The 20,129-nt window shown below is 43.5% G+C and overlaps 1 pseudogene; it reads left to right on the top strand.

The window, feature by feature from the left end:
* Positions 1 to 18,899, top strand: part of LOC123328745 — a 33,594-nt pseudogene extending 14,695 nt beyond the window's left edge.
* The last annotated feature ends 1,230 nt before the right edge of the window (positions 18,900 to 20,129 follow it).

The following is a 20,129-nucleotide window of genomic DNA, read 5'->3' as shown; positions in this document are numbered from 1 at the left end:
ATGAAGACCTGGTGCAGCCAAATATATACTAAAAATTACCCCCCCCCTCCCGAAAGGATATACACAATATTTTTGAGCTGCTTTGCACATACTGATGGAGAAGGAAATGGCAACCCACTCCAGTATTCTTGCCTGGAGAATCCCAGGGACAGAGGAGCCTGGTGGGCTGCCGTCTTTGGGGATGCACAGAGTCGGACACAACTGAAGCGACTTAGCAGCAGCAGCTGCAGCAGATACTGAACGCACCACCAGGTGGAAGAAGTTAACAAGGATGTGGACCCCAGACCAGTCAGAACCAGTTAGAAGCTTGATGGTGCTGACACTGTTACCTCACCACCAACCCATCAGAAGAATGTCCATGAACTGATCATGCCCTCCTCTTTGAACCATTACCAGAAAACTCCTCACTAGCCCCTTCATGTCAGGACACACACCTTTGAGGGCATTAACCTGCTGTGGCCCCCTTTGTCTGGCAAAACAGTAAAGTTATTCTTCTATGAAAGTGAAAGTGTTAGTCACTCAGTCGTGTCTGACTCTTTGGGACCCCATGGACTGTAGCCCACCAGGCTCCACTGTCCATGTAATTCTCCAGAAAAGAATATTGGAGTGGGTAGCCATTCCCTTCTCCAGGGCATCTTCCCGACCCAGGGATCGAACTCAGTTCTCCTGCATTGCAAGCAGATTCTTTACTGTCTGAGCCACTAGGGAAGCCTACTTCACCCAAAACTCTGTCTCTGAGATTCAATTTGGTACCAGTGTTCAGGGGCTGAATTTCAGCTACAATCCTAATGTAACCATTGATGTACATGATTATGGCTTTGAATTATCAAGGAAATATTAAATGATACTCAGTGACTTCCTTAAAGAAGGCAGCAAAAAAGCAATCCATTTTCAAACTATGACTGTGAAAATTATTAAACTATGTAGAAAAAAGTATGCAGCATCAGAGTAGATACAGCCCCCTTTCCACTGGGAAAGGTAAGAACACCTCTGAGATCGCTGAGACTTCACTCTCCCACAACTCCTGACCCTGTGGGGGAAGTAGATTCCCCTGTTGAGGAGAATCTGCTGGATCCAGACAGATCAAATCCTTGCCCCTGGCATATGCCAGGCTTATGGAGGAAGAATGGACCCAGTCAGAGGACAGGCTCAGCCCTTGCTTGCCGGCAGGTATGTGGCAATCACTGTACTTGGCCTTCAGTCTCGGGACCCAGTAGGCAACCCTCAGCCTGGCCTTTCACTACCAAGCCAAATCGTACTGCTCACAGAACAGATTTTCCATAAATGTCAAAATGAGAAGAAACAGATAAGGTGAAACAGCAAATATCTGTATATTGAACTTCCAGGAGGGCCATGGCAATGTCATAAGCTGACTATTAAGTGACTTAAAAGCCTGAGAAATGTCCTTGAGAGAAAAATCAGTAGTTCAGCAGTTGTGGAATGTTAGTGGGAGTGCAGAGAGAAGGGGAAAGACTGAGATCAGTAAAGATAATACATTTCCTTCTCCAATGAATGAAAGTGAAAAGTGAAAGTGAAGTTGCTCAGTCATGTCCGACTCTTAGTGACCCCATGGACTGCAGCCTACCAGGCTTCTCCATCCATGGGATTTTCCAGGCAAGAGTAATGGAGTGGGGTGCCATTGCCTGCTCCAAATACAAATAATAGCCAACACTTATCAGGGGTTTATTGTGTGCCAGGTACTGTTCTGCTTTCCACGTGTTATTGCCGTCCTACAAAGATCCCATAAAACAGGTGCGGCCATTTCCTTCATTTTACAGGAGAGGAAATGGAGTACTGGGGTGTCAAGTATCTTTTCCAAGTTGTGGGATGAACTGGAGCTAGGATTTGAGTCCGCGCAGTCCAGTCTCAGAGTCTTGTACTAGTCACCATTCTGTCCTGGAACCACCTCATAATAAATCACCAACAGAGGTGTGGATCCTGACCAGGCAGCCCCTGCCCCCTATGGATTCCCCAGAGAAATGCGGAGTCTGCAAGTTGATTCTAAAATTTATATAAACAGGCAAAAGAACTAGAATAAACAAAACAATTTTAAAGAAGAGAAGAACACTGTTGGAAAACTCACACTACCTGATTTCCGTATTTACCATAAGCTACAGTAGTTAAGACAGCATGGTAGGGGAGGAAGGTGAATCAGCGGAAAAGAACAGAGTCCAGAAATAGATCCACGTATATTTGGTCAGTCAATCTGTGGCAAAGATAAAGAGATAATTCAATAGAGAAAGGTTTTTCAAGAAATGATGTTAGCATAATTAAATATCCATATGCAAAAAAAAGAACTTCAATCCATACTTCACACCTTAAAAAAAATGAACTCTAAAAGGACTTAGGCATAAATGTAAAACTTAAAATTGCGAAACTTTTAGGAGAAAGCATTATGGCTTTGGGTTAGGCTGAGATTTCTTAGATATGACACTAAAAGCATAACCTATAAAATAAAAAATAATAATGAGTTTCTTCAAATTTAAAAACTTCTGCTATTCAAAAGACACATTAAAAAGTGAATAGACAAGCCACAGACTGGGAGAGAATATTTACAAAATGTATGTCTGATAAAGGCTCTGAATCCAGAATATATAAAGAACTCATAAAACTCAATAAAATATAGTCAACTAAACGGGTAAAACATTTGAACAGACACTTCCCCCAAGATGATATATAGATTGCAAAAAAAAGGCACATAGAAAAATATTCAAATGAATTAGTCATTAGGGAAATGCAAATTTAAACCACAGTGAGATCCACTACACATCTGTTAGAATGGTTAAAATAAAAAACCCAGCAAACTCAAGTTCTGGTGAGAATGCAAAGCAACTGCAGCGCTCATGCACTGCTAGCAGGAATGCAAAAAATACAGTCTGTCTGAAAACAGTTTGGCGGTTTTGTACAAAGTTAAACACTTACCATTCAACCCAGAAAGCCCACTTATGGGTATTTACCCAAGACAATTAAAAATCTGTTCATAGCAGCTTTATTCATAATTTCCCCAAACTGGAAACAACCCAAAAGGCCCTCAAGTAGAGAATAGGTAAACAAAATACGGTGCATTCATACAACAAAATTTAACAATAAAAAAGAATGAACTGTTGGTATGCAGAACGGCATGTACGAATATCAATTGCTTTACGTTAAGTGGAAGAAGCCAGACTCAAGACTACATACTATATGTTTTCGTTTATATGACATTTGGGAAAAGGCAAAAAGCTATGGTTTTTCCAGTAGTCATGTATGGATGTGAGAGTTGGACTATAAAGAAGGCTGAGCGTCAAAGAATTAATGCTTTTGAACTGTGGTGTTGGAGAAGACTCTCAAGAGTCCCTTGAACTGAAAGGAGATCAGTTCAACCAATCCATCCTAAAGGAGATCAGTCCTGGGTGTTCATTGGAAGGACTGACGCTGAAGCTCCAGTACTTTGGCCACCTGATGCAAAGAGCTGACTCATTAGAAAAGATCCTGATGCTGGCAAAGACTGAAGGCAGGAGGAGAAGGGGACGACAGAGGATGAGATGGCTGGATGGCATCACCGACTCAATGGACATGAGTTTGAGCAAGTGCTGGGAGATGGCTAAGGACAGGGAGGCCTGGCGCGCTGCAGTCCATGGGGTCGCAAAGAGTCAGACACAACTGAGCAACTGAACAACAACAAAAGGGACAGAAAACAGAGCAGTGGTTGTAGGGACTGGGCTGGGGGAAAGGTTGACTACAAAGTAGACCCAGGGAATTTTTTGTGGCTGATAGAACTCTTCCATATCTTGATTGTGGTAGAAGACTGTAGTTAAAAACCTAGAGTACTATGCACTAAAAGGGGTGAATTTTACTGTATGTAAATTATATCTTAATATTTTAAATGGAAAAAAAAGGAACTTTGCAGAAACTTGTGAGGCACTGACCAGAATTGATTATTCCTACAAGGGAAATTTTTTTCCCCAAAATATGGCCAGTGTCCTTAGAAGCTCCATCAACTATTAATTTCCAGGGCAGAGAAACCTAAACTCAAGACCCTTTGCCAGCTGCTGATTGGTGGCTTGAAACCTAAGGGTGGCTGGACCCCCCAAGGCTCTTGTCTGCATGGGGAAAGTATAAACAGCAACAGAAAGCAAGCAGGAGTCCGGCTTCCAGGGTGGGAGGCCAGACCAGCTGACCCTCCTGTCTCCCAGCATTTGTCCACCCCGCTCTTCTGCTTCCTTTTGGTGACTCCTTCCTTTTTTTCCCATGTGACCTGGAGAGCTGTCAATCATGATGACTTTGTACACCATCTCACCTCTCACCTCTCACCTCAGGACAAACACACGAGTCAGGGTGACAGAGCCAAGCACCTACTCCAGGCCACAGTAATTCATGCAGGGAAGGCACAAGACCCAAGCAAGGCCAAACAGCATCTTCTGGAGACCACTACACTGGTGTTGGGGGAGAGATTTTCTTTCTTACTGAAGATGACAGAATTGGGACTATTTAGAGCCAAGGCTACTGGTGGTCATTACCTAGAGACAGTAATCAGTAGAGCCAAGAACTGGGGAGGGGACCAGAACCCTGATAACATGCTCTGAGCCTCTGGATCCCATCATGCATGGAGCAAGAACTGCCCCTAAACCTCCCAATTACTGAACCATTCAGTCCTCTTTCCTCTTGACTGGTTTCTCTCTACTTGAGGGTCTTCACTGACACACAGCTAAATCCTGTCCTGTGGTCACGCACTGCTGAGTGTTCTGTTAGTATGAGTTCAGCCAACAGTAATGGACACCTGCTTCGTGCTGGGTACTGGGGACGCTGGGCCTGTAAAGACATGGTTTTTGCCCTGGAGGAACTCACAATTTCCCAGAGGAGACAGATATGTCAGCAAATGGTAAGTGGTCAGATAAACATTAGCTAATGTGAGGTGCTTTTAAGAACCCAGAAACCCAGCACTCACCCTAGCCTAGGGCTTCAAACAAGGCTTCTTGGAAGTGACTCCTGAGCTGAGTCTTGAAGAATCACTCAGTGGAAAGAGGGGAGGGTGAGTATTCGGACAGAGACATGAGTAAAAATCTGGCAGGGTGAAGTACCATAATGTGTGCAGAGAAACACAAACCCTTTTTCTAGAAGAGTTCAGTAAAACTTTCTGTGTTGATGGAAATGTTTTATCTCTATGTTGTCCATTATGTAGCCTTTAGCAATTAAGCACTTGAAATGTGGATAGTGCAACTAAGAGGCTAAATTTTTAATTTGACTTCATCTTAATCAAAATTTAATAGAGCTGCGGGCAACCTCTGACTACCATCTTGGACAGCTCAGCAGCTCTGGTGAAGTGCAGGGCAGAAGTGGTAGGGACAGAGCAGGCTGGGAGAGCTCAGGGAAGAGCCACAGATGCCATTTGAAGGGTGCTGGACTTTAACTTATAGGTGATGGGAAGTTTTTGGAGGGTTGCACACCGAAAAGTGACCAGGTCATCTCATTGGACCAGGGGCTGGGATGGAGCAAAGGAAGACTGGAGTCAGAAGGGCATTGCTGGAGCTCAAGGGAGGAGTCATGAGGGTCCAAGACATGACAAATACAGAAGGGCTGGTGGGGAGGGAGCTGATTACTGAGGCTTGCAGAGTAGAGATCAGCAGGACCAAATGGTCTCTGGTTTTGGAGTGTGAAGTTGTGTCTCTTGCTTGGAAAGGTTTACAGGAAAGATGGATTCCTGGGTGGTGGGGCTCAGACTGGGTGCTGCTCCCAGGCAGAGGGACTGGAGGTTGGGAGAGGATCCGGCAGCAGCTGCTGGAATCCAAGGCCCCACTTCCTTGCGAGGCCAGCTCTGTCAAGGTCAAAGGTACAGGGGGAAGGAATATCTTGCTTGGCTGTTGTTTCTTATTAAATTGAAGGATCAGAGCAGCCTTGGAAACTACTGAATCAGATTGTAAATATTGACACCAACTTCCACAGCACCAATTACAGGAGTGGGAAGGCTCCCAAAAAGATAGAGAGGCAATTTAAAGAAAACACAGGAATTATTTAGTAAAGTCAAAGTATCATTGAGAGTCCGAGACTCCCCCGTCACTGGGCCTCCCGTGGGTCTAGTCGGTGGGGACCAGGATTCCCTTAGCTTCAAGACAGGGTTATGGCCGGAATACCCAGGTGGGAATGGGGGTCCTCAAGTTTAGGCCTTTTTCACTATATAGTAATAACTGAGCGACTGAGCACACACGCAACACAATACAGAGATTATCCTCTATCTGAGATGGGCGGCCCAGGTTCCCTCTATCTCTGGTTTCTTACAAGTCACTCACTTACTCATCACATATTTATTGAATAGCTGCTATGCGTCAAACCCTCTGATAGAAGCTGGGACGACTGAGACAAAAGCCACAGACCTTGCCTTGAAGGAACTCTGTGGGAAGGTTGCAATACAGTGGGTAATATTCACCGAGACATACTATGTATCAGACACTCTGCTGGGTGCATTGTACATGGGCTTAATTTTTCTAAAACCCTACAAGGCAAGAACTATCATAATCCTCAATTTATGAATGAGGAAACAGAAGCACAGAGATCTGAAGTAACTTACCCAGGTATCTAGGACCCACTCACTGAAAACATTTAACCTGAATCCTGGAATAGGCAAACTTCACATACATACATCTATATGTATATATATTTTTACTGAAGCATAATTGACTTACAAATTTAGTTTCAGGTACATGACATAGTGATTTGATATCTTGATACATTACAAAATGATCACCACTAGAATAAGGTAACTTCTGTTGAGAGACTGAACATGCAAATGGAAAATAGACAGATCCTCTATAAAAATAGGACCCTTTCCCATAATCTACAGCATTCTGTCCAGGAAACCAATCCATCCTCTCCAGTACCCCACTCAGGAAGCCAGCTTGTTATCTATAAGTCAGACTTGCAGGATGTCAGACCACCATCTGTCAGAGCCACCAGCTCAGGAAGCCAAAAAATAACCCTGGTAAGAGCTGGTCTCAAGTAGCTAGGATTTGATTAATAACTGACAATGCCCCTAGTTTTTGTCCCTGCTTCCAACCTGGGACCAACCAGAGGAAGCCAGTATGGGTCGCTAACCAGTCACACAGGTCGCCCGGCGTCTGGCCTCTCGTCTTCAGCTTCCCCAGGCCGGCAGCCTCCAGTTGGGGCACATTTGAAGCCTGCACTTTTCTAAAGCTCTCCCATTCCTCTGCCTGCCTGTGTCTCTGCCAACCGCGAGTAATAGTGGCTAATTCCTGTTTATCGCCACACTATAAAGGGCCAGATAGAAAATATTTTTGGGCTCTGTGGGCCTTTCAGTCTCTTACCAACTACTCGGTCCTGCTGTTAAAGCATGAATCAACCATGGATATTATGAATGGGCACGGCTGTGTTCTGCTAACACCTTATCCATAAGGGCAACTTGTGAGCTGGACTCCAGTTGTGCCAGGGGGCTGATTCCAGAGGCGTTAAGAGGCTAGATCAGCAGGATCAAGGGGTCTCTTGGTTTGGAGGGTGGAATTGCATCTTTTTCTTGGAAAGGTTTACAAGAAAGATGGATTCTTGGGTGGTAGGGCTTGGACAGGGTGCTTCTCCCAGGACTTAGTTTGCTAAACCTGGTTTTAAGCTATGCTGCTCCTTTAGTAAGAGTGTCACCACAAACTCCAAGCTTCCAGAAAAAGTACTGACACTTAACTTTTGTAGAGCAGGGTTTCCTTTCTAAGGCACTTTCCCATCTAAAGTACATTCCAAGACCCGATTTTCGATGTGTGTGTATGGGGCAGGGGGGTCTTCCCACACCAACAAGCAATTCTTGGGGCACCAGCTGTGTGTCCTACAATTCAACTCAATCCTGATATTATCTACCTGGAGATGGCATCAGATCCCATAGGCTGAGGCTCAGTCCCGCAAGACTGCTCCCTCGACTCTTCACCCCCAACCCCCAGATTATCACCTGTGCTTCTGACTGATGGGCTATAGGCTGGAGGGCCCAATGACCCCTCCTTGGACTTCAATGTCAGTCACTAGCTCAGGTTGTTACCTGTACTTCTGACTGGCTTATAAATCAGAGGTTCCCATGACCCTCTCCTTGATTTTCATTAATTTGCTAACTCAGACTTACAGAACTCAGAGAAACGTTTTACTTCCTAGATTACTGGTATATAATGAAAGACTATAGCTCAGGAACAGACAGATAGAAGATGTACAGGGCAAGACACAGGGAGAAGTTGTAGAGCCTCCGTGCCCTCTTTCCCCAAATCTCCACCTGCTCACCAGCCTGGAAGTCCTCCAAATCCCATACAGTTGGGATTTTTATGGAGGTTTCATCATTTCAGAATGATCCATCAATAACTCCATTTTCAGCCTTTTTCCCTTTTCAAGAGGAAGTGGGGGCAGGGCTGAAAATTCCAAGTTTCTAATTATGGTTTGGTCCTTCCAGCCAGGAGACCTGTAGGAGTCCACCCAGAGTCTCCTCTTTAGAATACAATTCACTGCTATCCTCCAGGAAATTACAAGGGTTTCAGGAGCTCTGTGTCAAGAACCAGGAACAGAGACCAACAGATATTTTCTATTATCTCACACCATCTGGTAGTTAATTTGGTCCTGCCAGATGACAAGCTCTTTGAAGTAAAAAACTATGTTTTATTCATTTTTCCATTCTCCCTACAGGGATTACCTGGTGCCAGGCAGGGCACACAGTAGATTCTCAGTAAATATTTATTAGAATAAGTTGAACTGAATTAAATAATCACAACGATTTGGTAACACCAAGAGCTTAGAGGTTGTTATTCCCATTGTACAGAAGACAAAGCACAGAATCGAGTGACTGTGTTTATCTAGAGGTTTTTGCAGAGCAAGAATCTGGACCCTGGTTTTGAGCCCTGCTGCCTTTTGGGCAGGACAGACTCCTCCCTTGCTGGGCTCATTCAAGAGCCCATGGAGGCAAGCTGCTGTTGATTTTCCTTTGTCTATTTGAATTCTGTGATTTTGTAATCGTCTAAGCACTGAACAAACCTTCCCCTTCTCCCTCCCGCTGAACTGAAGTGAAACCTTAGGGGAATGAGTCGTTCTGTAAAAGTCAAGATCTTGAAGTGATGGGGTTTAACCCTCAGACAGTTTTAAAAGGTTTATATAGAAATCTCCCTGACAGGCTCTGCTCTCTTTTCTCCATCAGAAAGCCCCAAAGAGAATTTAGCTCTTTGTGTTAAAACATGGGCCATGATTACAGATAGCAGTGGCTGGGCTGTGGGCTAATTCCAGATGCCCTCATGACATCAGGACATGCGAAGTGGCAAATATTCTTTGAGTTTATTATTGTTTGTTTGTTTGAAATAGATGTTTCTGTCTTCCCTGCAACAGTTAGGTTGTCATCTATCACTTAGTGAAATTGAAGGAAGGTTTCTGCATGAAATAACATTCCTCTCTTCTTATAATTTGCTGTCTCTTTTTTCCTATGGGTCTGTTAACCAAGCTCAGTTAAAACTCAGCAAAGTAAGGATTTCCCTGGTGGTCCAGTGCCTCAGACTCCGTGCTCTCAATGCAGGGAGCCTGGGTCCGATTGCTGGTCAGGGAACTAGATCCCTTATGTCACAACTAAGAGTTCACATGCTGCAACTAAGAGATCCTGCAGTGAGGACCAAAGATCCTGTGTGCCACAGCCAAGATCTGGTGCAGCCAAGTAAATAAAAATAAGTATTAAAAAAAAAAACAACTCAGCAAGGAGAGAAAACTTTTCCTCTACTAGTTTAGGTCCAGTGATCAGGGGCTAACTGATAATAGGCAGATCACTGGAGGAAAAATGCACAAATTTGATTCATATGCATGTGGGAGCATTCAGATGAAATGGCTCACTGAACATCTAGAAGTAGGAGTTTCCATACCAGCTTAACAGGGGAAAGGGAAGGGGTGAAAGGGCTTGTATGGGAAGGACAAATGAGCCTTTTTTAGGGAAGACAAAGTGACTTTCAGGGAAACAAATGGAAGGTATGAACGTTTAGTGATAATGTTAGTTTATATAATTTCTCATCCAGTGATTGGTTTTCTCTAGGGAGCAAAGATTCCTGGAAGAAGGGATTTACCGCACCTTCGCTTTCAAAGGTTTTACCTTGTAGTCAGATAAGGGAAGCTCCAAAAGGCTTCTCTCTATACCTGCTGTGTCTCAAATGTCTTCCGTTTATTTTTTATTAGTTATTTACTTTAACAGTGCTGGGTCTTCATTGCTGTGTGCAGACATTCTCTAGTGGAGGCTACTCTCCATTGTGGTGCATGGGCTTCTCATTCCAGGGGCCTCTCTCGTTGCCGAGCACAGACTCCAGGTGCAGGGGGCTTCAGTAGTTTCGGCATGTGGGCTTAGTTGCTCTGAGGCAAGTGGAATCTTCCAGAGCCAGGGATCGAACCCGTGTCCCCTGAATTGGCAGGTGGATTCTCATCCACTGCACCACCAGGGAAGCCCCTAAAATGTCTTCAGTTTAAAATAACACTCAGGATTTCCCTGGTGGTTCAGGGGCTAAGACTTCGAGCTCCCAATGCAGGGGACCCGGTTCGATTCCCTGATGAGGGAACTAGATCCCACATGCCATAACTAAAACCTGACACAGCCTGATTAATTAACTAAGAAATAATACTCATACCAACTCCAGGGACCTGGAAGATCCTCACAAAGGGAAGTGGGCTCTGAGTTAGGATCAAACAAATGCATGAGCTTTAGTGACATGTATGATGACACTTCAGAGTCATTTTAAAAAATGTTTTGCTTCTTAGCTGAGCTCTGGGCAAGTGAGGTCGCCAGGAAGCTGAGTAAAGGAGAGGTGTCTGGACAGAGATAAGTGGTGGGTCCCAATTCCAGAGAGTGAGGGCGGCCCTCTGAGATGCAGCTGTTTGGAGCTGGATAGGTGCTTGAAATGTCCAATAACAACTGAGGGACCCTGGGGGTAAAGTCCTGAAGGTGCTTCTTAGGGCTTCATTCTTAGGTTGAGGTTTCCCTCTGTCCTCCAGACACTAATAAGTAATTCATTTATACTCTCTCTCACTGCTGCCCCCACTCCCCCGCCTCTCTTTCCATTTCTCAAACTCTCTTACTCTCTCAAAACTCTAAAGGTAAATTAACACAAAATTATAAAGGTACAAAGGGTGTGGAGTACAAAATCAGTCCTTCTCCTGTCCCTAAGCTGCAGAACTGCCCCAGGGGTGACTAGTGTCCAGTTTCTAGGTGTCCATGTGCTTTTGTTTTTACACAAATGATAAAACAAAATACTGTTCGGTATCTTATTTTCATTTTCACTTTAAACACCTTGAAACCAGTTCATATGGATACGGAAAGAACTTTCTTTTTCTTGTAATGGATACAATGGTATTTCATTGCATGGAAGTACTATTGTTCATTTAACGAGCCTCCTGGTGTGTTATTCCTCCTATGATTGTCAATGGCATTAAAACAAATAGCCTGTGCATGTCCAGGTGCAGCAATAAGAATAAATTCCTAGATGTGAAATTGCTGGCTAAAGGGTGTGAAAATGTTAAGATTAGGTAGCTGTGTTCTCGGTTTAAAAGGGCAGTGTGAGGTGGACCTCCCTGGTGGTCAGGTAGCTAAGACTCTGCTCTCCCAGTGCAGGGGTCCAAAGTTTGATCCCTGGTGAGGGAACTAGATCCCACATGCTGCAACTGAAGATCCCACAGGCTGCAACTACGGCCCGATGCAGACAAATAAATAAATACATAAGTAAATCAAACACTTTTTTTTTTAAATTGCAGTGTGAGGTATGCTGCTGAGGTGGGCACACAAAGCTCTGTATGAATACAGCCTCAGGAGAATGTATCTATTAGGTGGAGAAAATCTGCACAAACCTTTCAGTTCATGACAATTCGCATTACTATACAATAGGCTTTCAATAAATGTGAGGAATTCACTGAAAAAAAGAGCACCAAAGAAATCCTAGGTGTTGTGTCTGTAGGAGGAAGAGGTGTAGGTGTGCCGAGTCACCCAGTTATGTCCAACTCTGTGCAACCCTATAGACTATAGCCTGCCAGGCTCCACTGTCCATGGGATTTTCCAGGCAAAAATACTGCCATTTCCTCCTTCAGGAGATCTTCCTGACCCAGGGATTGAACCCGTGTCTCCTGCACTGCCTGCAGATTCTTTACCACCGGGCCGCTGGAGAAGCCCAGGAGAGAGAGGAATAGACCAGACCAGAAATCATCAATTCCAGACCCAGTGGGATCGAGACCTGCTGCTTCTAGTGCTCTTACCTGTTCCGCTTGTCCCACAAGCCTTCCATTTCCTCCCTCTGCTCCCCTCCTGGCTTCACTTCCTTTCCCTCCCAGCCTAACTCCTGTGTATCGGTAGTTGTCAGTGCCTCCAACTCTTCTTATTTTTCCCATCCATGACACATGCTTTTAAACACCCCACAATTTGTACCCACTCCCTGCCTCTCCACTAGTTCAACAAGCAATGCTGGAGAAATTTGTCGGGAGCCACGTTAGGCGTTACTAACAAAATGGAGGCACAGCCTCAGACCCATCTCCTCATTCTGCAGGCACGGTCCTGGGATAAAGGAGTTAGGCCTTGTAATTTTGACTTGTCTTTTTCTCTCCTCGGTTGAGTTGAATGAAAAGGAATATTAAGGTGCTTATTGTTCTTGAGAGGAGCATGAGAAGGCACAAAGCCTTCTGCGGCTGTGCTCAGAAAATAATTCATAAAGTTAATCATTGACATTTGTTCAAGGACTTTTACAAAAGAGTGTTCTGGGATGAGCACATAGGTCGTAGCTTGAGGCCATGGCGGGGATTGCTATCTGAAGCCTATTTGTGAGGAGAATGTTTATGGCAAAGGAGTTTACTGAATTTAGGGCTTAGAAATAATTAAAACAGTTAGAAGTTAAAGATTTAAGGAATGTTGTAAAGTTAGCATATTTTACTATAGCTTATAGAAGTTAGGTAGAGAAGGCAATGGCACCCCACTCCAGTACTCTTGCCTGGAAAATCCCATGGATGGAGGAGCCTGGTAGGCTGCAGTCCTTGGGGTCGCTAAGAGTCAGACATGACTGAGCAACTTCACTTTCACTTTTCACTTTCATGCATTGGAGAAGGAAATGGCAACCCACTGCAGTGTTCTTGCCTGGAGAATCCCAGGGACAGGGGAGCCTGGTGGGCTGCCGTCTGTGGGGTCACACAGAGTTGGACATGACTAAAGTGACTTAGCAGCAGCACAGAAGTTAGGAATTTTTAGAGACACTATAGCTAGAAGCCTTTTTAAGAGATAGTGAGCTCAGGATGTTAGGGGCAAACAGGATTTAGGAAGATAAGTAGTAAACTGAGGAATGTAGCATGAGTTACAATGTAATCGCAAGTTAACTATAGGACACATTAGGGGAGGTAGATAATAGATGATAAGGCTGAGTCTGAGAGAATCAGTGAAGCAGGAACTCTGAAGAGCAACAATGATTTATGGAGATAATAAATCTGGGAGGGGGGAACTGAAAACATCAAACCTCTGGCCTAATGTTTTTGTAAAAGTATAAAGGAGAATCTTAAACTTGAAATAAACAGGCAGTCCATAGAAAACTGAGAGGCTGCCTCATTGCCGACACCGTTCATCTCTTCAGGTTGAATCCCTGGCTTCTGGAGCTGGACTCCGGCAGAAATTCTATCCTTGGGGCAATCAGAGATTCAAGTCTATCAGGCTCAGCTGGGACCATGGCATGGTCTGACAGCCCTCTGCCTGTTTCTCAGCAGCTCTTCCTTCCACTGTCCTCCTTTTCTTGTCTCAGTGTCTACCACGCTGACCACAGCCAAAGTGAAAGGGAAAGTGAAGTAGCTCAGTTGTGTCCGACTCTTTGAGACCCATGGACTGTAGCCCACAAAGCTCCTCCGTCCATGGGATTCTCCAGGCAAAAATACTGGAGTGGGTTGCCATTTCCTTCTCCTTGACCACAGCCAACTGGGCTCTAAGTGTCCCTCCTTTCTCATCTTCTTAAATACCTTGTTTGTTATTCCTTCTCTTGTATATCTTTGACTACTTCCTCTTTGTTCCTCTTTTTCTATAAAACTTATTTTATGTTCATTCTTTCTTCACAGTTCACAAACCAGGCATCTAGTACATGCTCAATAAATCCCTTTATAAAACCAAATTTATTCAAGTATAATTTACAAATAAAATGGACATTTTAAGTATATAGCTCATTGAGGGAATCTCCCTGGTTGGTTCAGTGGCTAAGACTCCCAGTGCAGGGGGCCTGGGTTTGATCCCTGGCCAGGGAACTAGATCCCACATGTTGCAACTAAAGTTTCTGTATGCCGCAACTAAAGATCTTGCACACCGCAAGGAAGGTCAAAGAGTCCACGTGCTGCAACTAAGACCTGGTGCAGCCAAATAAATACATGTAAAAGATAAGATACATGGTTCTTGAGTTTTGTCAAATGCATAATCCCATGCCATCACCCCCTTAATCAAGGTATAGACATTTCCCATCAACCTAGAAAGTTATTCCCTGCCCCTTTGTGATCAACCTGTGACCCCCTCTTCTAGGTAATCACCCATTTGATTCCAATCATCTGGCTTAGTTTTGCCTCTTCTGGAATTTCACAGAAATGGAATCATTTTGTCTCTAACTTCTTTTACTTAGCATAATGTTTCTGAGACTTATCCATGTTGTTCCTTGAATTAACATTTAGTTCCTTTTTAATGTTGAGTAGTATTCCATTTTATGGATATACTACAATCTTTTAAATCTGTTTACTTGTTGGAGGCTAACTGGTTGTTTCCAGATTTTGGCTAGTGGGAACATGGTAGTCATGAACAACTGGACACAGGTCTGGATAAAAAGTTTCATTTATCTTGGGTAAATCTCTAGGAGTAGAAATATTAGATCATAGAGTAGGTATATGTTCTATTTTAAAAGAAACTTCCAAACTGTTTACCAAAGTGGTTTTATCATTTTACATTCCCATGAACAGTTATGAGAATTTTAATTGCTTTATGTCTTTGCTAACACTTACTGTCAGTCTTTTAAGTTTTAGTCATTCTAGCGACTATGAAACGGTATATGTCGTTTGGTTTCAATTTGCATTTCTTTAATGACTAATGATGCAATTTACCTTTTCATATGCTTATTGGCCATTTGTATATCTTTCTTGGTGAAGTGTCTGTTCAAGTCTTTTCACTATTTTTTTTATTGTGCTTTTTAATTGGTGTATGAATTTAATTGTGTTTTGAAATTGATGTGTGAATTTTTATATAATATATATATAAACTCTTGGCAGAATATGAGTTACAAATATAGACTGGGATCTAGACATATCCTAGCCCATGACTTGCCTGTTCATTTTCTTAATCGTGTCTTTTGATGAACAGAAGTTTTACATTTTGATTTCTCAGTCTTTATGGTTATTGTTTTCTGAGTTCAGTCTAAGAAATATTTGCTTAGCTCAAGATCATGAAGATTTTCTTCAATGCTTTGTTCTAGAAGCTTTGTTTCTTACCCTTTTCTGTTTAGGATCATAAACAATCTCATATGTTTACCCGGTTTTTTCAGTACGGTTTGTTGAAAAAGTTTCCTTTCCCTATTGAATTTCTCTGGATCCTTCGTCAAAAAATCAATTAGCTACTCCCCATCTTGATGTCTAATTCTACTTGGTTCGTTTTTATACTTTCCATTTCTCTGCTAAGATTATCCATTTGTTTATTTATTGTGTTTGCCTCTTCCATTCCATCCTTAAGTATATTCATAATGGCTGTTTTAAAGTTCTTGACCATTGTGCTAGTTATCAATTCATTGCCTCTCAGAGCTAAATCAACCTTTCATGATCTGCTCTTGATAATGGATCAGACCCTTTAATCCCTACTGTCGCAATTACAATGTTAATTTTTGCCAGTAGAGGAGGCTGGGGGTACTTTGCAGGAGAAAGTTCTATCCTGGTTCCAGTGCTCCTGTTCTTGTTCGTTTGCTCTTGTATGTCTTAACCACTGGACTGCAAAGGAAGTCCCTAAGGAGCTGCATTTTAGTTTGGGTTTTATTTCCAGCACCTGGCCCTGTCCTTGGCATCTGTAAAAGTAATGAACTGGATTTCATTCCACAGGGTGACTCCTAGGAAGACCAGGCCAAAGACCCTTCCCCAAGGGGGTCACCAGCAAAGAAGGCTCTCCCTGACCTTTAATCTTTGCCTCTTCCTGGTGTAACTGGCAGGTTAAGGTCTCCAGAGGCAGCCGAGACCTCCCTCTTATCTCCTGCATCCTCCAAGTCAGCATGGAAATGAGGTCTCCCAGGGGCCACAGCCGCGATGTATGGCCCTCAGTTGGCTCTTCCCCAAGTCTCTCCCTTAAGGAGCCTCCCTAGGAATTATGCACAGTCCTCTCGGGCATCGTATCCTCTCAGCATCGTGTCCTGCTCCTGCCACCATCACTTCCCAGGAGGATAAGGCAGTTCATTTTCTCCCTGAATTCCAGTCCCTGGCACAGATAAACCCCTGGGAAGCATTTACTGAAAGTTTCCAGGCTTTTCTCAGCATGAACACTTTACACTTCTGCAGTAAACTAGACTGTCAGAGTAAGGCAAAGGAGTTGTCAGTGCCACGCTGCTGCATGCTGCCAAGGAGTTCAGGGTGGGAGGTGGTGGGAGAGGATGGGGTTTCTCATCTCTTCCAACCCAAGCAGAAATTAGGTCCCTCACCTGAGCATGCCACCGTTTCCCCCCAGGCCAGCAGTATTCCTGCTCACTGGTCTATCTTTGGGTGCCCTAAAAGGTCATCCTGGATTTCTGCTTTGTCATTTTTGTTCGTGTCTATGCTTCTGTCCCAGTCATTCACTATGAGGACCCCACCTCTGAGATCCCCCGCCCTGCCATGTCCTACCCCCACAATTTACAAAAGGGGAAATAGGACCAAGGAGAAAAGGACCACGGCTCAAGGTCACAGCCTGCAGGTCTGGTGGGAACACACTTAGGAATCCTGACTCATAACAGGGGGCTTTGTCCCATCCACTGATCTTAGCTAGAAACAAATGGTCTACTTGCCACTGCTGAGGGCTTATGCCGAGGGCCCTTCCCTCGGTCCCGGATGATGTGACTGGCTAACACATAAATCTTCCTGTACTCCAGGTTTCATTTGAAGTGCTGTACATACATTCATATTAAAAAATTAACTCAGCACTGGGACTTCTTTGGTGGTCCAGTGGCTAAGGCTCTGCACTCCCAATACAGGGAGCCTGGGTTAAATCCCTGATTAGGGGAACTAGATCCCACATGCCACAACTAAAGATTTTTTTTCATGCTGCAATTAAGATGGAAGATCCTGTGTGCCACAAGACCCACAGTAGCCAAATAAGTAATAAAAATAAAATAAACATCAAAAAACTTTTGAAAAACTCAGCACCCTATGAAATATATTTTCTATTTTATAGGTGAAGAAGCTGAGGACCAAAGAGGTTAAGTAATCTGTCCAAGGTCACACAGTGACAGAGATGAGATTCAAAGCCAGGCAATGTGGCTCCAGAAGCCATGTTTATAACTTCTGGATCATCCTTTCCTCTCAGAATAACAAACTATTGTTGGGTGAAGACAGCCCAGACAGTATTTTCTTAGGCCCAGACAGGCCTGTCCTAGAACGGTGAAAACGTCAATGGGAATCTTCCTCCCCAAAGAGGCACGCAGGACAGCACTCTGAACAGACACTAAGAACAGCTCTCAACTCAAAGTGCCCAATGCTGGTGTCACATATGAGACGCAACGGCATTTGATGGAAGACTTCCAGGCAGACAATGGTCTTTTTGGATCCATTACTTTGCATTTGCATCAGATTGGGTCACCTCCCATCTCGGGGCTCCCCAAGACTTTGAACACTTTTTCAGTAACCCTTACAGAAAGACACCTTCTTCTGAGAAATGCAGCATGGTTACACAGTGCAATGGATCTCTTGGGAAACAGCAGAGTTATCAGTGAAAAATATACTAAATGACTCAAGGGCTACTTTGAAGCATTTTGCTATGGCTAGATAGTAAAACTCCTAGAACTAATTCTTATCTCTGTAACAGAGTGTTCCTTTAGTACAATGAGAACACATAAAGCCCACAATTCATGCAGGACACACCCTGAAGTTCTTAAAAGAGAAGGAACCTGAAGATGCCTTCTGTGTTGTGAGAGTAACAGTGTCGATCTTTATCCAAGAGGCTCTTAGCATTTTGTCTTTGGACAGGCCTCTTTGACAGCTGGTATGGGCAAGCCTTGCCAGGTATGGCAGTGATTTTATATCTCTATGAAGGCAAAGTGAAGAAGCTGCAGAAAATACTTTCCAAGGGACTTTTTGGTTTTTGATAACTATTACCCTCCTGGATGATGCTTTGCTGCTACAATCCTGTAAGACTTTAACCCATGAGATTGGACACATATTTAGACTTCAACCTGCCTAATGCAAGGCTCCAGCCACTTGGAAGAAGCTGACCAGAGACCCCTCCATCTTTGCCCTGTTTATGCAAGCTGCAGAGTGCTACTCTTCAATATTACAGAAAGATACACGGTGGATTGATGATGAATCCACCAACATACCTGGAATTACTCTGAAATACAGTCATGAGGATAATGTGAATTTGCTGGGAATTCCCTGACTGTTCAGTGGTTAGGACTCTGTGCTTTCACTGCTGAGGGCCCAAGTTCAATCCCTGGTCAAGGAACTAAGATCTTGCAAGTGGCACAGTGTGGGGAAAAAAAAAGAAGGTGAATTTGCCAAAACCAGCGGAAATGTTTAAAGAATGGAAAGAGTATTCTTGTGATAACCTATAGTTGAAAAGAATCTGAAATACATACATATATATATATAGCTGAATACTTTGCTGTACACCTGTAATTAACACAACATTGTAAATCAACTATATTTCAGTATTAAAAAAAAAAAAGGAATGGAAAAAGTGAATAATAAAATGCCTTGCTATTCTCCAAAAATAGGAACCTTCAATTAGGAGTAATTAAAACAAATACTTGCATATTAAAAAAAAGATTTATGTGCAATATTTCATCTAATCCTCATCAGAGCTCTATGAAGAAGAACATACTCTTTTTTTAAAAATTTATTTTAATTGGAGGCTAATTACTTTACAATATTGTGGTGGTTTTTGCCATACATTGACATGAATCAGCAATGGGTATGCATGTGTTCTTCATCCTGACCCTCCCTCCCACCTCCCTCCCCACCCTATCCCTCAGGGTCATCCCAGTACACCAGCCCTGAGCACCCTGTCTCATGCATCAACCTGGACTAGCGATCCATTTCACATATGGTAATATTACAGAACATACTCTTATTGAACCTATTTTGTAAACCTCTCTGAGGCTTTGAGAAGCTGGGTAAACTGATGAAGCTCATTCAGCTGATGGAGTTAGTAATGAAGGGGACTGGAATATGCCATCGAAAACACACCACTTTCACATAAGGATCACTTTGTGCTGAAGACAATTACAAAACAGCAAATGCGAAAAAAAAAAAAAAAGGCCATTTGCCCTTCCCCACCTGGCTGAGAGCAAGTTATTAATTTTTGTTTGTAAAGGTGTCTCCCTCCTCAATGCCAGGAAAGAGAAAGATAACTCTTGGACTCTTAATCACCAAGGACAACTCTAGACTCTTAGCAGGACAGGGATGGCATTAAGAGGAATCTCTGAAACAAACCTCACTAAACCTTACCATCATCTGCTATTAACTTCCTCCCATATATTTACCTTCCCACAGTTTGCCACCCTGAAAAGCCTAAACTCCTTTTCTTTTGTCTAATCCCTTCTCTACAAATTCATTGCTCTTTATTAAGATGCTATATAAAAAAAAAAAAGATGCTATATAAGGGCCTTCTCTTGCGGTCCAGTGGTTAAGAAACTGCCAGCCAGTGCAGGGGACAGGGGTTTGATCTCTGATCCAGGAAGATCCCACATGTCATGGAGCAACTAAGCCTGTGCATCGTAAGTATGGAGCCCAGGGGCCCTAGAGCCCATGTTCCGCAACAAAAGAAGCCACTGAAATGAGAAGCCTGTGCACTGCAGTGAAGAGTAGCCCCCACTTGCCGCAACTAGAGAAAGCCTGTGCCCAGCAACGATGACACAGCACAGACAAGAATAAACAAATGAATCTTAAAAAAAAGATGCTATATGAGCCCCAAGTTCTTTTTTCTTTTTTCTGGCTGCCTTTCT

Source organism: Bubalus bubalis, chromosome 12 (genome assembly GCF_019923935.1).
Source record: "Bubalus bubalis isolate 160015118507 breed Murrah chromosome 12, NDDB_SH_1, whole genome shotgun sequence".
Lineage (NCBI taxonomy): Eukaryota > Metazoa > Chordata > Mammalia > Artiodactyla > Bovidae > Bubalus > Bubalus bubalis.
Note: the sequence above shows the minus strand (reverse complement) of the source record. Positions and strands in the feature narration are given on the sequence as shown.